Source organism: Hemitrygon akajei, chromosome 5, assembly GCF_048418815.1.
Source record: "Hemitrygon akajei chromosome 5, sHemAka1.3, whole genome shotgun sequence".
Taxonomy (NCBI): Eukaryota; Metazoa; Chordata; class Chondrichthyes; order Myliobatiformes; family Dasyatidae; genus Hemitrygon; species Hemitrygon akajei.
Window position 1 is genome coordinate 35,094,312 of NC_133128.1, and position 23,253 is coordinate 35,117,564.

Genomic DNA, 23,253 nt, shown 5'->3' on the forward strand with positions numbered 1-23,253 from the left:
GAGAAGGACATTGCTGATAATGCCAAGATTGACTCTAAGAGATTTTTCAAATACTTTAGTAATAAAAGTAAAGTCAAGGAGGAAGTGTATTAGGAATAATAGTGGGGTGTTAAATAATGCAGAGGAGGACATAGCAGATGCACTTAACTCATATCTTGTAAAGTATTCAGCTGCAAAGATGTTAGCAATATGTCAGTAAGTGTACAGAAAAATAAGATTGTTTTAAGTGACTGAGAGATCTTAGAAAGTGAGGTCCTGCTTCAGCTGAAAAGGCTGAATCTTAATAAATCTCCAGGGCCTGACAACAAATATCCAAGGGTACTTAAAGAGGTCTGTGATTATAAAGATAAACCCCTAATGTGTATTTTTCAAAAGTCATTGAAGACTGGTGAAATCCCTAAGAACTGGAAGTGGGCTAATGTTGTCCCAAGGGTGACAGCACTGGCCCTGGTAGCTGTAGACCAGTAAGCTTAATGGGTATCACATGCAAGGAAATGGAAACAATAACAAAGAATGAGAAGGAAAAGCAGCTGATAAGAACAGGCATGTTAGCAGAAAACCAGCATGGGTTTAGAAAGGGGAAAATCAAGTTTTGCTAATATGCTGGAGTTCTATGAAGAGGCAACTAAAAATTATAACAATAAAGAGGTTGGTATCATCTACTTGTACTTTCAGAAAGCATTTGCAAGTTCCCCTACAAGCGGTTAATACTCAAATTACAGGAGGTAGGGAGGTAAAGTGTGTGAATGGGTGTAGAATTAGCTCAAAAACGGAAAACAATGAACTATGGTGAGAGGATCATTTTCACACCAAGAAGAGGCTTCTTCAAGGATTGGTTCAGGACCACTGTTGGTTTTAATTTACATGAATAATTTGGATAAGCACACAACAAACATATTAGTAAAGTTTGCTGATCACAAAAAAAATTAGAGGTGGGTTGATAGCATTCAGGGAGCAGAATCAATACAGTGAGATCTAACCGAAATCCAGATATGGCCAGATAAATCGCAGATGAAATTGAAATTAAATAAATGTGAAGTATTACATATAGGAGGTAGAAATATTAGATACAGTATAAATATACAATGGAGCATGTTGAGTTAGAAAGTGTACTGTATGTAAAGAATTTGGGTGTCCTGGGCATTTGGGCAATATCAGTATCAACATCTAGACAATATACAGAAGCGATTCGGAAGGCTAATAGAATGTTGGCCTATATAATGCACTCAGCTGAGTTCAAGTCAAGAGACATTCTCCTTAAACTGCATGATGCACTTGTGAGGCCATGCCTTGAATACCGTGTACAATTTTGGTCTCCACATTGTATGAGGGATAAGAAGGCACTGGAGAGGGTGACTAGACTCATTCCAGGTCTGCAGGGTATGAGATATGAAGAAAGATTGAAAGAATTAAACCTTTTTAACCTAACTAGACACAAAATGAGAGGAAACATGATAGAGGTGTTCCAGATGATTAAGGGTATAAATCAAGTGGATGCCAGCTGCTACTTCAAAATTAATCCATCTTCAAAGATACGGGACCATTGCTGGGGACTGTTTAAAGGGATATTTCAGACCACCATCAGGAAGCATTTCTTTACACATCAAGTCGTGGATACTTGGAACAAACTACCTAGTTGTGTAGTTTAGATTAGTACCTTAAGAGACTTTCAAATCTAAACTTGATAGTTATTTCAACACACTATGTGAATAGGAATTTGGCAAGCTTTGTTGGCCCAAATGGCAGGTTGTCAAAAACTTTCTATGTTCTAATGTTCTCACATCCTTTTGAACCTACTCCCTGTCACTTACAATGCATTCTCTCTGGTATTAAACATTTCAACACTGGGAAACAGACACCCTCTGTCTATTCCATCTATGTCTCTCATAATCTTATAAACCTCTATCAGATCTCCCCTCAGCCTCAGCCATTCCAGAAAAAAACAACACAAGTTTATCCAGCCTCTTGTGATAGCACTTGCTTTCTAAACCAGACAGCATCTTGGTAAATCTCTTCTGCACCCTCCCTAAAGTCTCAACATCCTTCCTATAGTGGGGCCAGCAGAACTGAATGCAAAACTGTAGAAATGTCCTAACTAGAGAATTTGCACATAACCTCTTGACATTTGAACTCAATGTCTGGCTGCTCTCCCTCCCTCTCTAAAATGCTGTGGACACAATCTGAGATGTCCCTGACCCTGACACCTGAGACGCAGATACCATCCGGGTGTCCTGTTCTTGTTCACAGAATCCCCTGTCTGGTCCTCTGACCATTGCCCCTTATCACTACTGCTCCCTTGCTCTTATTCTCTTGCTCTTGATCTATGTATAGAATGCCTTGGGATTCACTTTGATCCTAGTTGCCAAGGACTTTTCATGGCCCCTCCTGGATTTCCTAGTTCCCTTCTTTCTTCTCTTCTGCCTTCTTTTTACTCCTCATATGCTTCCTTTGATCCTAATTTTTGAAGCTTTACATACTTTTCCTTTATCTTCTTTTTATCACTTCTCTGGACATCCAAGATTCTTTCTATCCCCATTCTTCCTTCTAACAGGAGCATACCTTTCCTGTTCTCTGTGCAACTGATCTTTAAACAGCCTCCACATGTCTAATGTGGTGTTGCCAGAAGAAAAATGTGTTCCCAAAGACAAATAGGACCAGAAATGGCCGAGTAGAGATAGCAGGAATAAGAAATGCAGCTGGATGATCTACAAGTGATACAATAGACCTAGTGGGACTAAGGGAACAGATTACTGAAGAGTGGTAGTTGCAGTAATGGGATTTATTGTTGCTAAAATGCTCAAGAAGGCAAAGGAGGAATCAGTACAAGTATTCATTAAGGAAATTAAAGTACTTAAGCTGTATGAGGTGACGATAAGTATAATTCTAGACAGAATAAGCAACATTTCTTAAGAAAAACATATGGAACAGACAGTTTATGGTTTTCTTTCCAGTTGTTGGCTGTTGTTCTGCAGTAACCAACCACCAAGTCCATATTTAGATAATGATGCAGCAACTGGAAACAGTGCAATGCAGCCTGATTGCCAACTGTGATCATTGTTTATAGACAATCAACCTTTGTATGCAAGGATGTTCCGGGAGCATATAGTCTAGGGCAGCCTTTCTCAACCTTTTTACCCTGGAGGAACCCCTGAAATAATTTTTATGTCTCAGGAGTCCCCTACATAAAAAAATATTATATCTACAGCTCAGGGTACCTTAATGTGATTACTAAGTTGTAGATATGATAATCCAAAAATAATTGTCGATGCTCTTTTGAGTAGAGAGTGAATTTTTAGCCAACCCGTCTTGAAAAAAGAAACAGATAGTTAAGCTTAGTTTACCTTTCTTGAAATCAATTTCTTTCTTTCCCCTTCATAAATTTTAAAAACTCATAAGGCAAACATGATAAATTTCTCAATTCCAGGTTAAACTTGAGATAAGCACACACAGAGTTCACCTTCAATGAGATGATTGCTATCATCTCATTTGATACTAGATACTTGTTGGCTTGTTCACACATGTAAGACATTGTAAACTGCAGCAAAATGTTCATTGCTTTCCTATGAGTAGCAGGATGCTCTTCTTTCACAGAACTTACCAGGAGCAGGTCAGCAAATCTCATCTTGAGTGCACGATCTCACAAACTTCTTCCTTTCTCTCAATGTCAAGTTCTCAAGCTGAGCAGAAGATTCAGAGAAAAGGTCCCTCACCTAGTCATACACTTCTGCTGAAAGGGAGGAAAACACTGTTCAATTTTGTTCTGCTGTTCTTCCAGGTGGTTTTCAATAAGACTCGAGACTTTGATATCCTTCCTCACTCTCAAGCCCAAGCAGTAGTGGAAAATTTTCAGGATTTCCTTTAGCAGCATGATTTTTCCAAAGATTTGATTTTCTTTTAAATCCAAGAATCTTGACACTTGAAGTCAAAACATTTACTTCAGGGGCTTGCAGAGACTTGTTCAACTGGTTCATATGATGAAAAATGTCTGCTTAGTAGGCTAGTTTCGGCAGCCATTCTTCATCTTCAAAGCACTCAGCAAAATTTGGCCTACTGTTTTCTTAAAAGTACTCCTGCAATTCACCTTTCAACTCAAACACCCCGTTGTGAACTCCTCCTCTGTTAAGTCACCGGATTTCTGTCTGTAGTAGAGATTAGTGTGCTCTTTGTACAGGTTTTCACACTTTTTTCAACATTCTTGAGTGAACAGGTATTGAAGCTACTAAACAACTTGCTTCATTTTTTCCTTTTACTGACTGTAACTTTAGTTTTAAAAACTTTAATCAGTTTGTTTTGAGATTCCAATAGTCATTAAAATATTCAGCACTTGTATGTGTCATATTGCTGTGATTTGTAGTTAAGTGGCTTTTCAATTTTGCTGGAGCCATTGCTGCCTTTTTAAATAGTTTGCCACGGACTAGACGCAATGAGGTGGGACAACTTAGATCACCAGTCCATGTAAAACCCGTTGACAAGTAGCTTTCATTGTAAAGAAATGGTGCCTGTGATTACTTTAGTCGCACCCATAGCTTTTGTCTCCAGGACCCAGAAGAGGCTGGTGGACTTCTTCTGGAGCAACGGGAGGCACTGGGTCTCTGCTGAGATCCAGAGTCTTTCCATCGCGGAGAACGGTCAGTCATTGGTGTGTCCACATCCAGTCAGCGGCTCTCTGCCTCAGAGATGCCTGTATAGCGACCACTCTCCAAGACACCATGTGCTGACGACGCCCCTCCAATGGGGACACTCCCTTCCAGCGGACAGCATTGGCCGCACCGCTTTGACGGAATTCCCCGCTTTTACCGAGAGCTGGTGATGGTATGGGCTCTAGTCTCATCCGGACAGGGTGCTCCTGTGCTGATGGGGGACGGTGCTTGAGCTGCGAGAGGGACCGGTCCCCATCCTGTCAAGGTGGGTGTCGAGAGGGCTCGGGGAAATGGAGGGGTTCCGACTACACCAGCACCTGATGGGCCGGGAGTCTCGCCAGACCCAGGCCCCAGGAGAGGGTCCCACATAATGTCAACCATTCACGGGGATGCCCACCATGCCCTTCCGTGCCACTCCAAAACATTTCTTGTACAGGCTGCTCTTGCACACCTTTCACTTCCTTGCCTTCGTTTGCTGACCAGGCTCATCTTAGCAGTTTGTTTTACCATCTGGCAGTGGAGGAGGCCCCCAGTGGAAATCTCTTTATGCAGGGGCCCTTCCCCTGTACACTGGGACGTGCGGTGTTGCATAGGGCAGTAAAATGCAAGAGGTTTTTTAAGCAGGTTCACTGACACCTCGTCCACCTGTCCATTCTGTGGTTGTGAGGAGTCAGTGTACTATGCTGCGATGGAGTGTGAGAGGTTGCAGCCCCCATCTGGGCATCTCAAGGAGCTGCTGCTTAGGTTCTGGTTGCAATTCTGCCCCGCACTCCTTATATACGGGCACTCATTACGGTAGGGGTTGGGTCACAAGGAGGATCTACTGGTGGGCTTGCTCCAGGACCTGGTCAAGACGGCCATTCTTGGGTCGAGCGGTGGAAAGTCGAGGGCTCAGCCAGGGCTGACTGCCTGCCTCTTTTCCAAGGATACCTTCTTGCCCGACTGTCCTTGGAGAGGGAGCATGCTGTCACAATGGTTTCAATGGGGGATTTCCTAGAGCGGTGCCCCCACAACCCCAGGGGATTTACTACTTTATAGACTGTTTTAGAGACAGCTTTAATTTGAATTTATTCAGGGGGATGTCAGAGAGTGATGGGTGCGTGGAATGCACTGCCAGTAACGGTGGTAGAAGCAGATATAATAGGGTCTTTTAAGAGACTCTTAGATAGGTACATGGAGCTTAGAAAAGCGGAGGGCTATGCGATAGGGAAACTCTAGGCAGTAACTAGAGTAGGTTACATGGTCGACACAACATTGTGGGCCGAAGGGCCTGTAATGTGCTATAGATTTCTATGTTCGAAACACTTAATGTTTGTACTTTGTGTATTTGTTGTGTAAATAAACTTTTATAGTTTTGTTTAAAAAACAGACCTTTTTGTGGCTGTTGTTACACTTGTGCAGTGAAATGACTCAGAAAATTGTAATTCTTCATCATTAACCCTATCAGAATTGTCCATAAGCCCAGGCATAGAATCCTTCTCTTCTATCTCACACCTCCTCTTCAAAAATCACCAGCCTGGACCATGTTTAGAATGAAAATTTCCTTCCAATTTTCTACTACACTGATAGAGTTTGTTAGCTCCCATAAGTCAGTCGGCAGCACATAAGGGGAAGTTGGGGGAGGTAATTCTCCTATCTCGCATCAAAAGCTGAGAATACTGCACCCTGCCATACTGGGCTGAGATTGCTACTGGAGCTGCTCGGCCACGATCCACAACTGCGAGCGCTAGCAGTTTTATTTTAGTCACAATCGCTTGCAGAACACCTAGCGACCTCTTATGGAATCCTGGTTGAGAAACCCTGGTCTAGGGGTTGTTCTCCACATCCCACATCAGCTGCAGAATAAGACATTTGTTGAATACTAAGTGCATAATATAAGCAGGGAGCTTGAATAGTGATGAATAGTGATCCAGACCTGTTATACTAAATGACAAATAGCCAAAGACAGCTGTCACCATGAAGGGAATCATTGCGCCTGCTTAGCCCACTCCGCCATTAGATTTCTGAATGCTCCATGAACACTACCTCACTATTTTGCTCTCTTCCTGCACTATTTATTTTTTATATACTTTATTGCGATTTATAGTAATTTTATACATATTGCACTGTACTGGTACCACCAAACATCAACTTTCACAACATATGTCAGTGATAATAGGCTTAATTCAGATTCAGAAGAGGAAGCAAATGCATTGGAACTTAGTTGTGGATTTACAAATCAGAACCTGCTTGCGATTGATGTAAAGGCTGATGGTTCCTTTATCAGTGATGATGGAGGATTTTAGCCCAGACTGCACAGTTAGGAAAATTAGACTCTATACAAATTGCTGTGGGGTAGAGGAACCAAACACATTGCAGGTTTACACATGTCTAATCTTGACACAGGCTTTGGCTTCCCTTTGCACACCACAGAGGCTACTTGACCTGCTGAATTCCCTCACTCTTCACTCAAAGGGTCATATGTGCTGTACTTTTCTATGACTCTATAATAAGCAAATAATACTGAGAATCAGTTCAGTGTTGAGTTGAATGAAATTATCCATGCTGGTTCGGGAGCTTGATGGTTGAACGGTAATAACTGTTTCTGAACCTGGTGGTGTGAGACCTAAGGTGCCTGTACCTCCTTTTCAAGGCTGAAGTGAGAAGATAGCATGGCAAGATGGTGGGGTCCTTGATGATGGATGCTGCTTTCTTGTGCCGGCTTTCTTTGAAGATGCACTCAATACTGGGAAGAGCTTTCCTGTCAGGGATTGGACTGTATCCACCATTTTCATAGGCTTTTCCATTCTTATGCTTTGGAGTTTCCATACCTGGCCGTAATGCAAACAGTCACAGTACATCTATAAGATTGTCTAACTTTTAGACGACATGCTGAACCCACACAAACCTTTAAGAAGGTAAATGGGTTATCATTCTGGTCTTCCAGAGGACTATTTTGTCCCTAGCTATTCTTTTGCTCTTAACATATCTCTAGAACCCCTTGGAATTCTCCTTTACATTGTCTGGTAGGTAACGTCATGCCTTATTTTAGCCTTCCAGCTTTCTTCCTTAAGTGTTATCCTGCATTTATTATATTTCATAAGTACCTCATTTGTTCCTACCTGCCTATACCTGCTAATCATCTCATTTTTTTTCTTAAACAGGACCTCAGAATCGCTTGAAAATCCATGTACCCTACATTCATTATCCTTACCTTTCATTCTGACAGGCACATGCAGGCTTTATACTCTCAAATTTTCCCTTTTGAAGGACTCCTACTTACCAAGAACACTTTTGCCAGAAAATAGCTTGTCCCAATCCACACTTGCCAGATTCTATCTGATACCATCAAAATTGGCCTTTCTCCATTTAGAATCTCAATCTGTGGTCCAGACTTATCATCTTGTACATTTACTTTGAAACCAATAGCATTGTCGTCATTAGATGCAAAGTGCTTCCCCCTACTCAAACTTCTGTCACCTGCCCTGTCTCGTTCCTAATAACAGATCAAGAATCACACACTCTCTTGTTGCGACTTCTAATTGCTGATACATATTTGACAAACTCTATCCCTTTTGGTCCTTTTATAGTATGGGAGTCCTAGTCATTTGGTGGAAAGTTAAAATCACCTGCTATAACAAGTTTATGTCTTTTGCAGCAGTCAGCAATCTCTTTGCAAAGTTATTCCTCTAAATCCCTTACTGTTGGGTGTTCTGTAATATAGACCCGATTAACATGATCATGCCTGTTTTATTCTTCAGTTCCACCCAAAATGCCTAACTGGGTGAGTTCTCCAGTCTGTTCTGACAGAGTACTGCTGTGGGATTTTCCCTGGCTTGTAACACCACTCCTCCTTTAATCCTTCCTACTCTGTCACATCTAAAACAACAGAACCCCAGAATATTGAGCTGTCAGTCCTGCAACCAAGTCTCACTAGGCTACAGTATCATACTTCCAGGTGTTAATCCATGCCCTCAGCTCTTCTGCCTTTCCTATGATATGTCGTGCATTGAAACATATGCAACTCAGGATATTAGTCACAACATGCTCAACTTTTTGATTTCTGGCTTTGTTTCCCAACCTCTGCACTAACTGTTCAGGCACCCTCGCCCCCAAACCCCTACAGCACTAGTAAACCTTACTGTTAGGATGTTAGTCCCCTTCCAGTTCAGGTGCAAGGAATACTCCTTGCATGGAGTATTACAGGAAAGGCAGTTGATCAGCATGTAGAGATATGACATTGTAGCCATTAGTGAGACTGGGTTGCAGAAGGGACAGGACTGGCAACTTGCTGAACAGGGGGCTCTGTTGTTTTACACATGATAGAGCAGGAGGGATTAAGATTAGATTAGGAGGGATTATTGTTCAGGAAAAATGTCTCAGCAGTTAGCAGTCAGGACAAACTATCGATCCTGTCTATTGAGGCTCAATGAGTACAACTGAAGAATGAGAAAGGTGTGGCCACATTAATGGGTTTGTATTATAGACCACCGACAGTCAGTGGGATTTACAGCAGTAAATTTGTAGGGAGATCACAGACTGTTGCAAGAAACATAAGGTTATGATTGTAAGTAATTCTAAATTTCCACATACTGACTGGGACTCCCATGCTGTAAGAGTGCTGGATGGGAAAGAGTTTGTCAAATGTGCCCAGATGTGTTTCCTTGATCAGTACATAGAAGTTGGAACAAGAGAGTGTGTGATACTCAATCTGCTATTAGAGAATGAGACAGGGCAGGTGACAGAAGTTTGAGTAGGGGGAACACTTTGCATCTAGTGATCATACTGCCGTTAGTTTCAAGGTAATTTTGGAAAACAATAGGCCTGGCCCTGAGGCACAAGAAGTTCTGGTAATTCTGAGACCATTCTCAGATAAGAAGTTGATTATTGTGTAAAATGGCAGGTTTCCAGAAGTAATTTCATCATCTCTGCTCAGTGCCTGGATGACTCAGTTTGACTGGTTTGAAACAAGTCACCAAAGGCATGGAGTTGAAGGCCCGGGCCATAAAACAATATTCCTTGTAGACCTGAGCTATGTCCAATGGGAATCTGACACACCAGTCAGATGACCTTGACCCAGTGAAATTGAAACATCACAGATTAACCTGATGAGGAAAAATGTTAAAACAGAGAATTTTGGAAGCTCAGGCAGCAACAAATCTCCGGAGACCAACCATCACAAATATGGAGAACCCTTCAACAGACTCACAGAGATCACATGAGGATCATGAGGAATGCCTGACATCTTTTCCCCAGGTAATACCTTGTCTATTCTTTGAACGTTCATGGAGAGTCAGGGAAACCTAGCAGGTGGGCCCACAGCTATTCAGTTTTGTAAATCCATGTACCTGTGAATTGAGCCAAATTAGGAACTTGTCAGATACACTCTGTGCCTAACTGACCCTTTACAACACTTCTCCTACTAGTTCTCTGCTTCTCCCTATTTCCATTTCTCTTTGTTCTATTAATACTTAATAAATGATTATGAAGCAACAAGTTTTATGACTCTTTCTTGACTTCTGAAAGAACCTTAGATCAAAAACTCCAGCACTCTGCACAGGAAGGTGCACTGTGAGAATGGCAACAAATATGGTCGGAGATGGAAGCATGATGAGTGAGATGGAAGGTGAGAATACTTGGAACTCTATCCTTGCTCCGAGTGGAAGGCGAGGGGGTGAAAACAAAATGATGGGAATGGAACAGGTATAGTTGACAAATACACTCAGTGCCTTCTTTGTTGTGTACACATGATAGTTAATGCAAGTATCATGTGGCAGCAACTCAATGTATAAAAGCATGCAGGCATGGCCAAAAGGTTCAGTTGCTGTTGGTCAGACCATACAACAGAACAGGGAAGAAATGTGACCTAAATGACTTTCACCATTGTTGTTGCCAGATTGGGAGGGGGAGTACTGAGCATCTAAGAAACTGCTGATCTCTTGGGATTTTCATGCACAAGAGTTATCTGGAGTTTATAGAGAATGGTCCAAAAATCCAAAGTAAAAAAGAAACACATCTAATGAGCAGCAGTTCTGTGTGTGAAAATTCCGTCAGAGGAGAATGGCCAGTCTGGTTCAAGCTGACACAAAGGTGACAGAAACTCAAATAACCACGAGTTCCAACAGTGGTGTGCAGAAGAGCACCTCTGAATGCTCAACACATCAAACCTTGAAGTGGATGGGCTACAGAAGTAGAAGACCATGAACATGCACCCAGTTGTCACTTTATTAGGTACAGAAGTTACCCAATAAAGTGACCACTGAGTGTATACTGGAAGTAAAGCAGGAAAAGGGCATTATTTACTTCAAAAGTTCAAAGCAACTTTATTATCAAAGGATGTATTTGTATTGTGGGGACCATTTGGCCCATAATGACAGACAAAAAAGCTCTTTAACTCAACAACAGTTTTATTGTGATAGAGACAAACAGACCGGACACCATGACCTGGAGAATAAACCCCAACCAGTCTCACACCGATGGGGGCAGGTGACCATCAACACCCCGGTTACAGTCAGGGTGACCCACAAATACACAAGCAAATAACTGTATAACCCAATGTAACAATAAATGAACTCAAACTTTCCACTATAATCCCATAAAAGCATTTTAACACAAGAACAATAAACAGTACTGGTCATTAGAAATGCAGAGGCAGGCTGTCGACCACACCCCACCCAGAGCATCACATTGCCCCCACCTAAGGGGTCAGCCATCCCCGGCAAACCCAGAGTTCATAGCAAGGTCCAAAGTTCCGGTGGGCGTTGACACTGCCAGCTGTTTGTGTGATGCAAGAGCCAGGGCACTCGGAGTGTCATTTCCTTCCTTCAGCCTCACTGGGTTAGTGGTGGCCAAGGGCTGATTCGGTGCCAGCCAGTCCCAGTGAAGTACGACTGCCTTCCACCGCTCAGGACACCGCACCCGAGGGATGCGATCGAGCACCTCTCCCAGTGTCTTCCATGCCTGGGGGATTGTCCCTACTTCCAGGAGGGGCAGTAGACCCATACTGGGGCCCCCACCATGTAATGCTGCAATGGCACCTTAGACTGGTGGCCCAGTCCCTTCAGCGCCTTGCAGGTGTCGCAGCCGTGCACAAACAACTCCACATTCTGCCTGTACCCAGGCCAATAGAAGTGTTCACGCAGCCTGCCCAATGTCTTTGCAACTCCGAGATGGCTGGCGCCTACCAGCCCGTGCACCGACTGCAGCACCGTGGCGCAGAGCCCTCGGGGGAGTCTGTCACCGTCGGACAACTGCCACCGCCTGAACAGCAACCCATCGTGGACCTCCAGCATCCTCCACTGTGAATATTGGGCCTTGGTCTCTGGATCCAGGAAGGAGACCTCTGGCTAGTCCGGCCTTCGTCCCACAGTCAGCCATTCCCTCACCCGGGCCAGCACAGAATCGCTCACCTGCTCGTTGCTGGTCCATGGTGGGGAGGTGGTCGCTGGCAGTCAGTGCCAGCAAATGACAAATATATTTGAGTTGCACAAAGAAAAGAGACACATCTTTTAATCTGGACCACACTGTTGTTGCACCCAACTATGTTTGATGCACCATTGGATGCAAAACCAATGCAATTTGCAAGTCTCTGGCCACATCTTTTGATTTCCTTGTCAATCAAATTGAATATGTTTTCTCCTGTAGCCTCCTGTACCGGAATTAAACCTAGAAATCCAGTTACAATTTCCTTTGTCCTATCACTTAAAAATCAAAATAAAATGCACAAATATTTTTGTGTTGAAATGTCAGTAGATTCATCTATACTGATGGCATATTTCTTGTTCTGAAAGTCATCAATGAGATCAGTTTTCAGTGCAGGCGAAGTGGTTTTTGATTAAGCATGCACATTTAGTTTTATGTAACTTTATGTGCTCCACTGTACTCCCATGCCCATGTGCTATCATGATTTCACTAAAGTGGTCAACTGTACATATTGCACAATGGCAGGTTATGCTTACAGCAATTTGCAGCTCCACTGCCTTAACTTAGAAAAAGGATGGCATGTAGTTTTCGTGCAGATAATTTTAGCATATAAAAAAGCCAGGAAAGCGCCAAAAAGCCAAATGAATTTTCTGAAGCCAACCAAATTGGGGGAAAAAGCCAATTTTCTGGAATTTTGCTCAGAAAAAGCCAATCTAGTAGCCGTGCACCGCACCGGTCTCAGAGGTTGCTTCCTGGCTGGCGGCGCTGGTCGGCAGGTCCTCGTCAGACAGGTACCTGTCCTCGTCAGTTTCCTCTTCCGCCTCGATGACAGAAGCCCGGGCTCGCTGCGTGTGGGGCGATGCTGGACCACTGGTGTGCTAAGATCGCTTCTGCTCTCCCCGACTCGTCCAGCGAAGATATACATTTCCACACTTTCAGCTACTCACGTGGCGCTCCGTTGTTTCATCTTTACACACCATTGTTGTGGAGTATACTCCCTGCCACCCGACCCCTCCCACGGGACAAAAACTCAAAATCGTGGTCCTTCCCCATCGGGTTCTTGCGGTGAGGTTTGAGTGCGTCCCTCAGCGAGTACTCATGCAGCCGAGAATGTGCAATTCGGCAGCATTCTCTCACGGACATCTCCATGTGCTGGTAGACCAACAAGTTTCGGGCTGACCAAAGAGCGTCTTTCACCGACTTGATGATCTGCCGGCAGCACCGGATTCCGGTCTCCGTGTGCGTGCCCGCGAACAGCCTGTAGATCGCAGAGTCCTCTGTTACGCAGCTGCTGTGTATGAACCGTGACACTAGCCCTTTCATCCTCCTCCACACCTTCTCCGCGAACTCAGTGTGCAAAGTTTCATTGTGATAGACACAAAAACAGACAGGACACCATGACCAAGCTAGAATGAACCCCATCCAGCGTCACACAGACGGGGGAGGTGACCATCACACACCCCCCGGTTACAGTCAGGGTGACCCACAAATACACAAGCAAATAACTGTATAACCCAAGCTAAAATGTAACAATAAATGAACTAGAACTTCCCACCATAATCCCATAAAAGCATTTTAACACAAGAACAATAAACAGTACTAGTAATTAGAAATGCAGGAGCTGGCTGTCGACCACGCCCCACCCAGAACGTCACAGCATGCTACCATTACAATATTGGGATTAATTTTCTTGCAGGCATTTACAGGAAAAATGAAATACAATGGACTTTACAGAAAACGGCATTAGCAAAAACTAACAAACAACCAATATGCAAATAAAAAACAAAATACTGAGAATGTGGGTTGTAACGTACGCTTGAAAGTGAGTTTGTAAGTTGTGGAATCAGTTCAGAGTAGGGGTGAATGAAGTTATCGTCACTAGTTCAAGAGCCTGATTGTGGACTTCAGGAAGGGTAATACGAAGGAACACATACCAATCCTCATAGAAGGATCAGAAGTGGAGAGAGTGAGCAGCTTCAAGTTCCTCGGTGTTAAGATGTCTGAGGATCTAACCTGGTCCCAACATAACGATGTAGTCAGAAAGAAGGCAAGACAGCGGCTATACTTTATTAGGAGTTAGAAGAGATTTGGCGTGTCAACAAATAAACTAAAAAACTTCTATAGTTGTACCGTGGAGAGCATTCTGACAGGCTGCATCACTGCCTGGTATGGAGGGATTACTGTAGAGGACCGAAAGAAGCTGCAGAAGGTTGTAAATCTTGTCAGCTCCATCTTGGGTACTAGCCTACAAAATATTCAGGACATCTTTAGGGAGCGGTGTCTCAGGCAGCGTGCATTATTAAGGACCTCCAGCACCCAGGGCATGCCCCTTTCTCAATGTTACCATCAGGTAGGAGATACAGAAGCCTGAAGGCACATACTCAACGATTCAGGAACAGCTTCTTCCCCTCTGCCATCCGAATCCTAAATGGACATTGAATCTTTGGACGCTGCCTCACTTTCTTAGTATACAGTATTTCTGTTTTTGCACGTTTTTTAATCTATTCCATAAACGTAATTGTTTTTATTATTAGTTTTATTATTTTATTTCATATTTTTTCTCTGCTAGATTATGTATTGCCTTGAACTGCTGCTGCTAAGTTGACATGCCGGTGATAATAAACCTGATTCTGATGGTTGAAGGGTAATAACTGTTTCTGAACATGAGTTTGTGTGGGTAAAGGGTTCTGTACCTGCTGTACATTTCAACCAGAACAATTAAGTGCGGACACAAGGAGTTCAGCTAATGATATTCCAATATTCCAAGTGTAGCTTATCCAATGTGATTTAAACCTGTAACATGATGTCCCAAATCTTACACTCAATTGCCCAGCCTATGAAGGCAAACCAACTAAATGCCCTGACTACCCTATCCATCTTTTATCCTGCCAGCAATAGTTATTACGGAGTTGGAGCCTGTCCAACAGTTTGTCAAATACTTTGCTGATGTATTGCTTGGGAATGTTAACTACCACTAACTTGTTCTAAGGATTATGAGTAAGTATAGTGGTATGCTCGGCACAGCGAATGATGGTAACACAATGTCCCGATTTTTTCATTGCATATGTTATGAATAAAGTATGTATCTGGGAAAGAATTACCCCCTTTTACTCATGTTAAGTATAGCTTCTCATTGTGTATCAGCACCAAGATGAACCTAAAAAAGAATAAGTTCTCCAAGCGTCGCTCCCTCCTTCATTTTCCTTGTCAGTTTCTCACCCCGCCCCCACCTTTTTATTCTGGCGTCTTCTCCCTTCCTTTTCAGCCCTGAAGGACGGGCTCGGCCCAAAACATTGACTGTTAATTAATTTCGATAGATGCTGCCTGAACTGTTGACTTCCTGAAGTAGTGTGTGTGTGTGTGTGTGTGTGTGTGTGTGTGTGTGTGTGTGTGTGTGTGTGTGTGTGTGTGTGTGTGTGTGTGTGTGTGTGTGTGTGTGTGTGTGTGTGTGTTGGTTTGGAATTCTGGCCTCCGCGTACATTCTCGTATTTCTAATCCTGCAGTTGCATTGATTTAAACACATTCAAAAGGCACGAACAGATACATTAAGATAGGAAAGGTTTTGGAGTCGGGGCACCCACCATTTTTTATGCCATGGGCCAATACCTTTAAGCAAGGGGAACGTGCTTGGGAACCTCTGTTGTAGAAGGCTATGGGCCAAGCGCGGGCAGGTAGGACTAGGTTAGAGGGGGGACCCTGGTTGGGCCGAAGGGCCTATTTCCGTGCTCCATAAAACATACAGAGCACATACTGTGTCTTACATACAGAGGAGTGCAAAATGTCTGTGTTGGGGAAGCGGTGGGAGGAGTGAGCTAAGTGTGATTTTACGAAGGCAGAACAAAAGCTGTGCCTTGGATCTGATTTGCAGGTGGACAGAAAGACTTGGAGAAAGGATTTAAAAGACTTTGAATAATCGGCCAAAACTGGTTGAATGTTTGGCTGACGAAGGAGTCTGGAATCTAGGAGGAGCATTTATGGAGATTATGAGATAGTGCGGCGGGGCAAGGAAAGTGAGAGTTAGGACTTACTGACCAAGACATGCTTTCGATGTGCTTCACGTGAATAGAATAATGGAGGGTGGGAGAGCGAAGCTAGAGCGCAGCCAGCAGACGGTAAGAGTGGGTATGGGCTTTATGTGACAAAAGGGCTTCTACAACAGCGGCAGCAGCTCTCGCCAGTGGTGAACGATGTATAGGTAGCTGAAAAAAACGTTTATTGGTTAATGTAAACTAAAAAAATGTTGATCACATCTGTCGATCTACAGTTAAAAAAAAGGCAACACGAGTGAATCTGCAGATGCTGGAAATAAATTTTAAAAAATAAAAACACAAAATGCTGGCAGAACTCAGCAGGCCAAACAACATCTATGGGAGGAGGTACTGACGACGTTTCGGGCCGAAACCCTTCATCAGGAGTGAAGTAACATGTGATGGTCGAGGGGGGATAAGAAGTGGGGGGAGGGATAAAGTAGAGAGCTGGGAAGTGATAGGCTGGAGGGAAATGAGCTAGGGGGAAGGTGGAGAATTATGGGAAATAAAAGAGAAAGGAAGGCAGGGCTGGGGGGGGGGAGATTATAGTGAGGGGGGAAGAGAGAGAAAGAGAACCAGACTAAAATAATAGATAGGGATGGGGGTAAGGGGGGCAGGGGTATCAAGGGAGGTCTGTGAGTTGGATGTTCATGCCGGCAGGTAGGAGGCTACCTAGGCGGGAGATAAGGTATTGCTCCATCGACCTGCGTGTGGCCTCATCTTGACGGTAGAGGAGGCCATGGACAGACATGTCGGAGTGGGAGTGGTCTGTGGAATTGAAGTGTGTGGCCACAGGGAGATCCCGCCACTGCTGGAGGACTGAGCGCCTGTGTTCGGCGAAACGGTCTCCCAGTCTGCAGCGGGTCTCCCCAATGTATAAATGGCCACATCGGGAGCACCGGATACAGTATATCACCCCAGTTGACTCGCAGAGTGGTGGTAGAAGGTGACTGGCTGGGTCTGGAATCCAGGATGAAACGGAGAGCTTGGAGACCTTCCTGGTGGGGGATAGAGGTATATAGGGACTGGACGTCCATGGTGAAAACGAGGCGGTGGGGGCCAGGGAACTTGAAATCTTTGAAGAGCTGTAAAGCATGGGAAGTATCACGGACATAGGTGGGAAGGGATTGAACAAGGGGAGATAAAACAGAGTCGAGATAGGCAGAAATGAGTTCAGTGGGGCAGGAACAAACAGAGACAATGGGTCTGCCTGGACAGGCAGGTTTGTGAATCTTAGGTAGGACGTAGAAACGGGAAGTGCAGGGTGTGGGAACTATAAGTTTGGTGGCCGTCCATGGGAGATCTCCCGAGCTAATGAGATCGGAAATGGTTTGGGAGACAATGGACTGGTGAGATCGGAAATGGCTTGGGCCATCCCATCCCAGGCCCCAGACAGTCCTTTCAGGTGAGGCACCACTTCACCTGCGAGTGAACTGGGGTGATATACTGTACCCGGTGCTCCCGATGTGGCCATTTATACATTGGGGAGACCCGCCGCAGACTGGGAGACCGTTTCGCCGAACACCGGCGCTCAGTCCTCCAGCAGTGGCGGGATCTCCCTGTGGCCACACACTTCAATTCCACAGACCGCTCCCACTCCGACATGTCTGTCCACGACCTCCTCGACCGTCAAGATGAGGCCACACGCAGGTCGATGGAGCAATACCTTATCTCCCGCCTAGGTAGCCTCCTACCTGCCGGCATGAACATCCAACTCACAGACCTCTCTTGATACCCCTGCCCCCCTTTACCCCCATCCCTATCTATTACTTTAGTCTGGTTCTCTTTCTCTCTCTTTTCCCCCCTCACTATAATCTCCCCCCCAGCCCTACATTTATTTCTCTTTTATTTCCCATAATTCTCCACCTTCCCCCAGCCCATTTCCCTCCAGCCTATCACTTCCCAGCTCTCTACTTTATCCCTCCCCCCACTTCTTATCCCCCCTCGACCATCCCATGTTACTTCACTCCTGATGAAGGGTTTCGGCCCAAAACATCGTCACTACCTCCTCCCATAAATGCTGTCTGGCCTGCTGAGTTCTGCCAACATTTTGTGTTTACAGTTTAAAAAAAACATTCTTTTGCCTTCCATCCATGCAGGTCATTTCATTACAACAGTGTACTGAGGCAACAGGAGGCAAAGGTAACAACAGAATAGAGTATCACTGTTACAACGGAAGTGCAGCGCAGTCAGAAGATCGTGTGTGTGGACAATCAAGGTACTGTAAATTGTGGGGTTAAAAGTCCGTTTCACCTTACAAGGGCACTGTCTATAAAACTGTGAATGATGTCCGCGAGCGTGGTTTCAGAGGTTTAGGACCGAGTGGAAGTCAGCAGCCAGGGTTTCCGAAGGGTGAGAGACGAAGACCCGGGAATTAGTGAGAGAAATGACGGAGAACTGAACCCATAATTGTTCACAAAATACAGAGGAAGTGCAAAGGACAAGATAATGCTCGGAGCCTTCCGCTAGTGGAATAGTACTTGTGTTAGGAAGAGATGATTACCTCCACAAAGCTGACAGCCCAATCCTATTTTCAAATGGCTTGCTGTACGTGGAGTTGAACTTTAGAGTACAGAAATTGGCCATATCTGAACATGAGATACGTGAGAAAGTAATCAATTTCTGTTCCTTTACAAAATAAATGTTATTTCATCGAGGGATCGAGGAAAACGGGGAGAAGGCAGGGGATTGGGGCTGAGAGGAAAATGGAATTAATCATAATGAAATGACGGAACAGAATCGATTATCTAATTCTGCTCCTATACCTTATGGGCTTATTATTGTCTAAAGGTGTTTCTCGAATCTAAACCGAGGTTATGTATACTTTTGATTTTGTTTTCGACCCAAAAATCAAAATCAGAACGATGGAAGTCCGGAAGGATGGTGCCAGTAATACCCGGTCTAACCATAATATATCAAAGTTAAATATTACTTGCAGCAGCAATCATATAAGCAGAAGAAATAAAACATATATCGCCTGAAGGGCTTTTCTCAAACGGAATTATGTTTCGATCTATATCTAAGTCTCATTGTACTTTGATGCTTCATTGAGAAGTTACTGTCAACAGCAAACAATAATAACAAAAAACAAACAAACACCGGATTAAGTTGAAACAAAATACCTCCGTGATGATCTTGTCGCCGAAGGGCACTTCTTATTTCATATAGTAACACTTGGATGTATTGGGAGAACGAAAAGACTAGCAAAAATAAAGCGGCGACGGCAGCGTCGTTACAATTTACAGCCTGGCAGCCTTACAGAACTGGACGAGTCAACGTGGAAGTGCGAAATTCACTGCGGTAAAGAGTCCTATTTGCTGTCACTTTGAGCCAATTGCTTTGATGGAAATTTATTCTTGTTACGTTTATGGTTTGCGCTAGTTTGAAATTGGCTATTTTGTCAGACTGCTACAAAATATCACTGCATGGTTTTTGAAAACTTTGTTTCGTTTGGCGAAATTTAAATCGAAAGACGGCAATGTGGCGGCATACAATTTACAAACTGCAGACTTAGAAAGGCGTGGTCGCTAGAGGGGACTGTGGGATGGGGGGTGTTGCTTAGTGTGAAACTGCTTGTTGGTTTTTTATTTTCTTGTTTTATTTGACAACTGCTTTCGGGATCAAGAGGGCAAACTCGGCATTTCCCCAACTACTTTCAACAAAGGATGCGAGAGAGCATTGAAGGGGTTTGAAGACGGGGAGCAGGAATTGCGATTGTCAGTGGACAACCTTTCACGCTCTCTAGTTGTAGCGAGAGAAGGATCGGAATTTCTAGAGTCTGCTGTGGGTAATTTTAGATAACTGGCTGCCAAAGATAAAAAAATACTAAGCGTATATTTGGTTTAAAATAAATATCAGATCAATTTAGCGCCCTTATACGTCGTGGGCTGGGCACAATAGTGATTATAAAGTGATTGACCCGGCAAACAAATGCCTTCATTCCTTGTCACAGAACCCCGCCACATTCTGATGCTCTCTCCTGTCATCCATTTTCTTGGATACTTTTATATTCCTTTCTTTTCAAAAGGCACTTTATTAGACACAGGAGTGAAACCAGGTGTGGTCTTCCGCTGTTGTGGCCAATTCGCTCCAAGGTTCGATGTGTTCGGAAATGCTCTTCTGCGCAACACTGCTGTACTGCGTTGAGTAACTATAGCCTTCCTGTCAGCTTGAACCCGTTTAAATAATCTTCACTGATCTCTTTAATTAACAAGGCGTTTTCGCTCACTGAACTGCCGTTCTGTTTTTATAACAAACACAAGAAAATCTGCAGATGCTGGGAATGCAAAGCAACACACACAAGATGCTGGAGAATCTCAACAGTCTAGGCAGCATCTATGGAAAAAGAAGCAAAAAGTGGACGCTTCGGGCCGAGACCCTTCATCAGGACTGGACAGGGAGGGGCGCAGTCAGTGTAAGAATGGGGAGGGGGAGTGGTTGGAGAAGAAATAGAAGGTGGCAGGTGCTGAATGAAGCCAGGAGAGGGGGAGGGGTGAAGCGCTCCTACGAGTCTACCTTGCCCTTGTACACTCCCTTGATCTCCCTCTTGGTACTTATCCTTGCCTGCAGGGGCGTATCTACGGAAAATAGCACCTATGGCAAGCACTGATATTGCGTCCCCGTCCGAACATCTGACACCCATCTTTTAGATAACTTTACCATAATATCAGCTCAAAAGTACAAGTCAAGCTGGTTAATCTTTTAATTGACAAATTATAGCACTTATTATGACTGCACCTTTCTTGCTTTCACTGATGCAAATTGGTCTATGATGTGATCAAAGTCAGTTTTCTTTCAGTTTTTTCTCTTTCTACACTCAGCAGAGAAAGAGCACAGACTCTGCCTTGACCCATGGAGGCTCTCAAATAGGAAAGTATTAGTTTTAACTTGCTGAATTATCTCTCACAGATGGCGATGGAAACTGCGATGGTTAGCATTATCTGAATAGCAATGCGAAGATTGGGGAAAACGCTCTCATCTCCATACTGAACAATAAATTCAAGAAGCTCTTCAGGTCTTGATATTTTCACGTTGACCCGCCTTGATAGCAACATTCTGCAATCCAAAATTTCTTCATATAGCTGCTGTCCATCGACATCAGAGCTGTAAAATTCACCCAAATGTTCGCACTTCTTTAGGTCGTTACTTTCGGCGCCGTAACACAATCCCTCGACTTTGAAAAGGAACGTAAACTTGGCGTCAGTGTCGTGCAAACGAGCGAACCTTTCGTCCATTTCTCTGTGAAGACAGTCGGGTGATCCCTTCATGGCTCTTTCCATTTCCTCCTTAGCTGTTAACTCAGCGTCTCTCAAGTTCTCATCAGCCAATCGTTTCTTTCGTCTCTGACGTCTTTCAAGTTCAATATTCCATTCTTGACAGAGAACGGCTCCTTCTTCGAGTGACTCACTGACCAACACTTCTCTTTCATCATAAAAATGATCTCGGAGGGCTTTCAAATCCAGTGCTGTATCTTGGAACTTCATGCTAGGATCCTGCAGCCTCTTTTTTTATATATAAATTTTTTTATTAGTTTTTCAAAACATTTTACAAAATTAAAAACCCCAAATCCCAATGAGGAGCATTAATACAGAGCAAGGTTAAGCATACAATAACAATATGCTACAAAGGAAGAGAATTTCACAAAAAATCACCTAAATTAAAGACAAGTGAGCTTAGTGTCCTCCCCAAACCCCACAACACAAGAAAAAAAACAACAATTCCAGACCAGCCACCACACAATATAGAGAGTATAAGTCCGGACAGTCAAACTCCCAGACTGTGAATACACTTAGCAACAGAGGATAATAATGCCTACTACCAGGAAAAAAAGGGAGCTGAAAGCAAGGGACCGAAAAGAAAAAAAAACCCTAGTCAAGAGGAAGGTTATGAAAGTACTCGATAAAAGGCCCCCAGATCTTATGGAACTTTAAATCCGAATTGAGAACTGAATAATGAATTTTTTCGAGGTCCAAGCAGGCCATAATGTCGTTAAGCCATTGCGCATGAGTGAGCGGGGCAACATCTCTCCATCTAAGGAGGATCAAGCGTCTAGCCAGGAGAGAGGCAAAGAATAGTATTCGGCATTTGGTCGGACCCAGACATAAATCTGTCTCGCCCCAAAAACCGAACAGAGCAATTAAGGGGTTAGGTTCAAGGTGCTGATTCAGGATACCCGATAGTGTAGTGAAGACATCTTTCCAGAATTTCTCCAAGCTAGGACAGAACCAGTACATATGGAAGAGAGAGGCCACGCCCCTCTTGCATTTATCACAGAGCGGACTAATGCCAGGGTAGAATCGAGATAGTTTAGATTTAGACATATGGGCTCTATGAACAATCTTAAACTGTAAGAGACAATGGCGAGCACAAAGAGAGGTTGAGTTAACCGATTTGAGAACTGAGTCCCAGCTCTCCTCGGATAAGGAGATATTTAAATCCTGCTCCCTGGCCATTTTAATTTTATCCACAGGGGCCCGTCGTAAGGCTGCTAGTTTATCTTGGATAATTGAAATTAAACCTTTACCTAGTGGATTAATGGAGAGAAATAGGTCCATAGCATTTTTCGCAGGCATTTCAGGAAAGTTAGGAATTAAAGGAGCAGTAAAGTGTCGGATTTGGAGATATCTGAAAAAGTGAGCGTTAGGCAGGTTGAACTTAACAGAGAGCTGTTGAAAAGAAGTGAAGCGGTTATCAATGAAGAGATCTTCAAAATGTCTAATGCCCTTCCTGTACCAAACATGGAATGCTGAATCGAACGTGGTAGGTAAAAAAAGGTGATTGCGTGCGACAGGGCTGGAAACAGAAAACCCCTGGAAACCATAGCATTTCCTGAACTGAGCCCATATACGCAAAGTGTGTCTAACAAGAGGATTGGCTATTGATCTGGGCAGACTGCTAGGGAGTGCAGAGCCAAGAAGTGCAGATATAGATAATTCTTTAGTGGAGCTCAACTCCATTGCCACCCAGTTTTGGCACTCAGGTTGACCGTGGAAGAAAGACCAGAAGGCAGCACAACGTATATTAGCTGCCCAGTAATATAAGCGAAAGTTAGGTAAAGCCATGCCACCCTCTTTTTTAGATTTTTGGAGGTGGATTTTATTAATTCTAGAGCGCTTATTCTGCCACAGATATGACAAAATAATAGAGTCTAAGGAATCAAAAAAAGATTTAGGAATAAAAATTGG

At 43.8% G+C, this 23,253-nt stretch overlaps 1 long non-coding RNA gene across 1 annotated transcript in view; it reads right to left on the minus strand.

Moving 5' to 3' along the window:
- Positions 1 to 19,534, minus strand: part of LOC140727634 (uncharacterized) — a 112,925-nt gene extending 93,391 nt beyond the window's left edge. The window contains exon 1 of the long non-coding RNA XR_012098887.1: positions 19,192 to 19,534. This is a non-coding gene — a long non-coding RNA (uncharacterized lncRNA). The remainder of the gene's footprint in view (positions 1 to 19,191) is intronic.
- Positions 19,535 to 23,253: the final 3,719 nt, after the last annotated feature.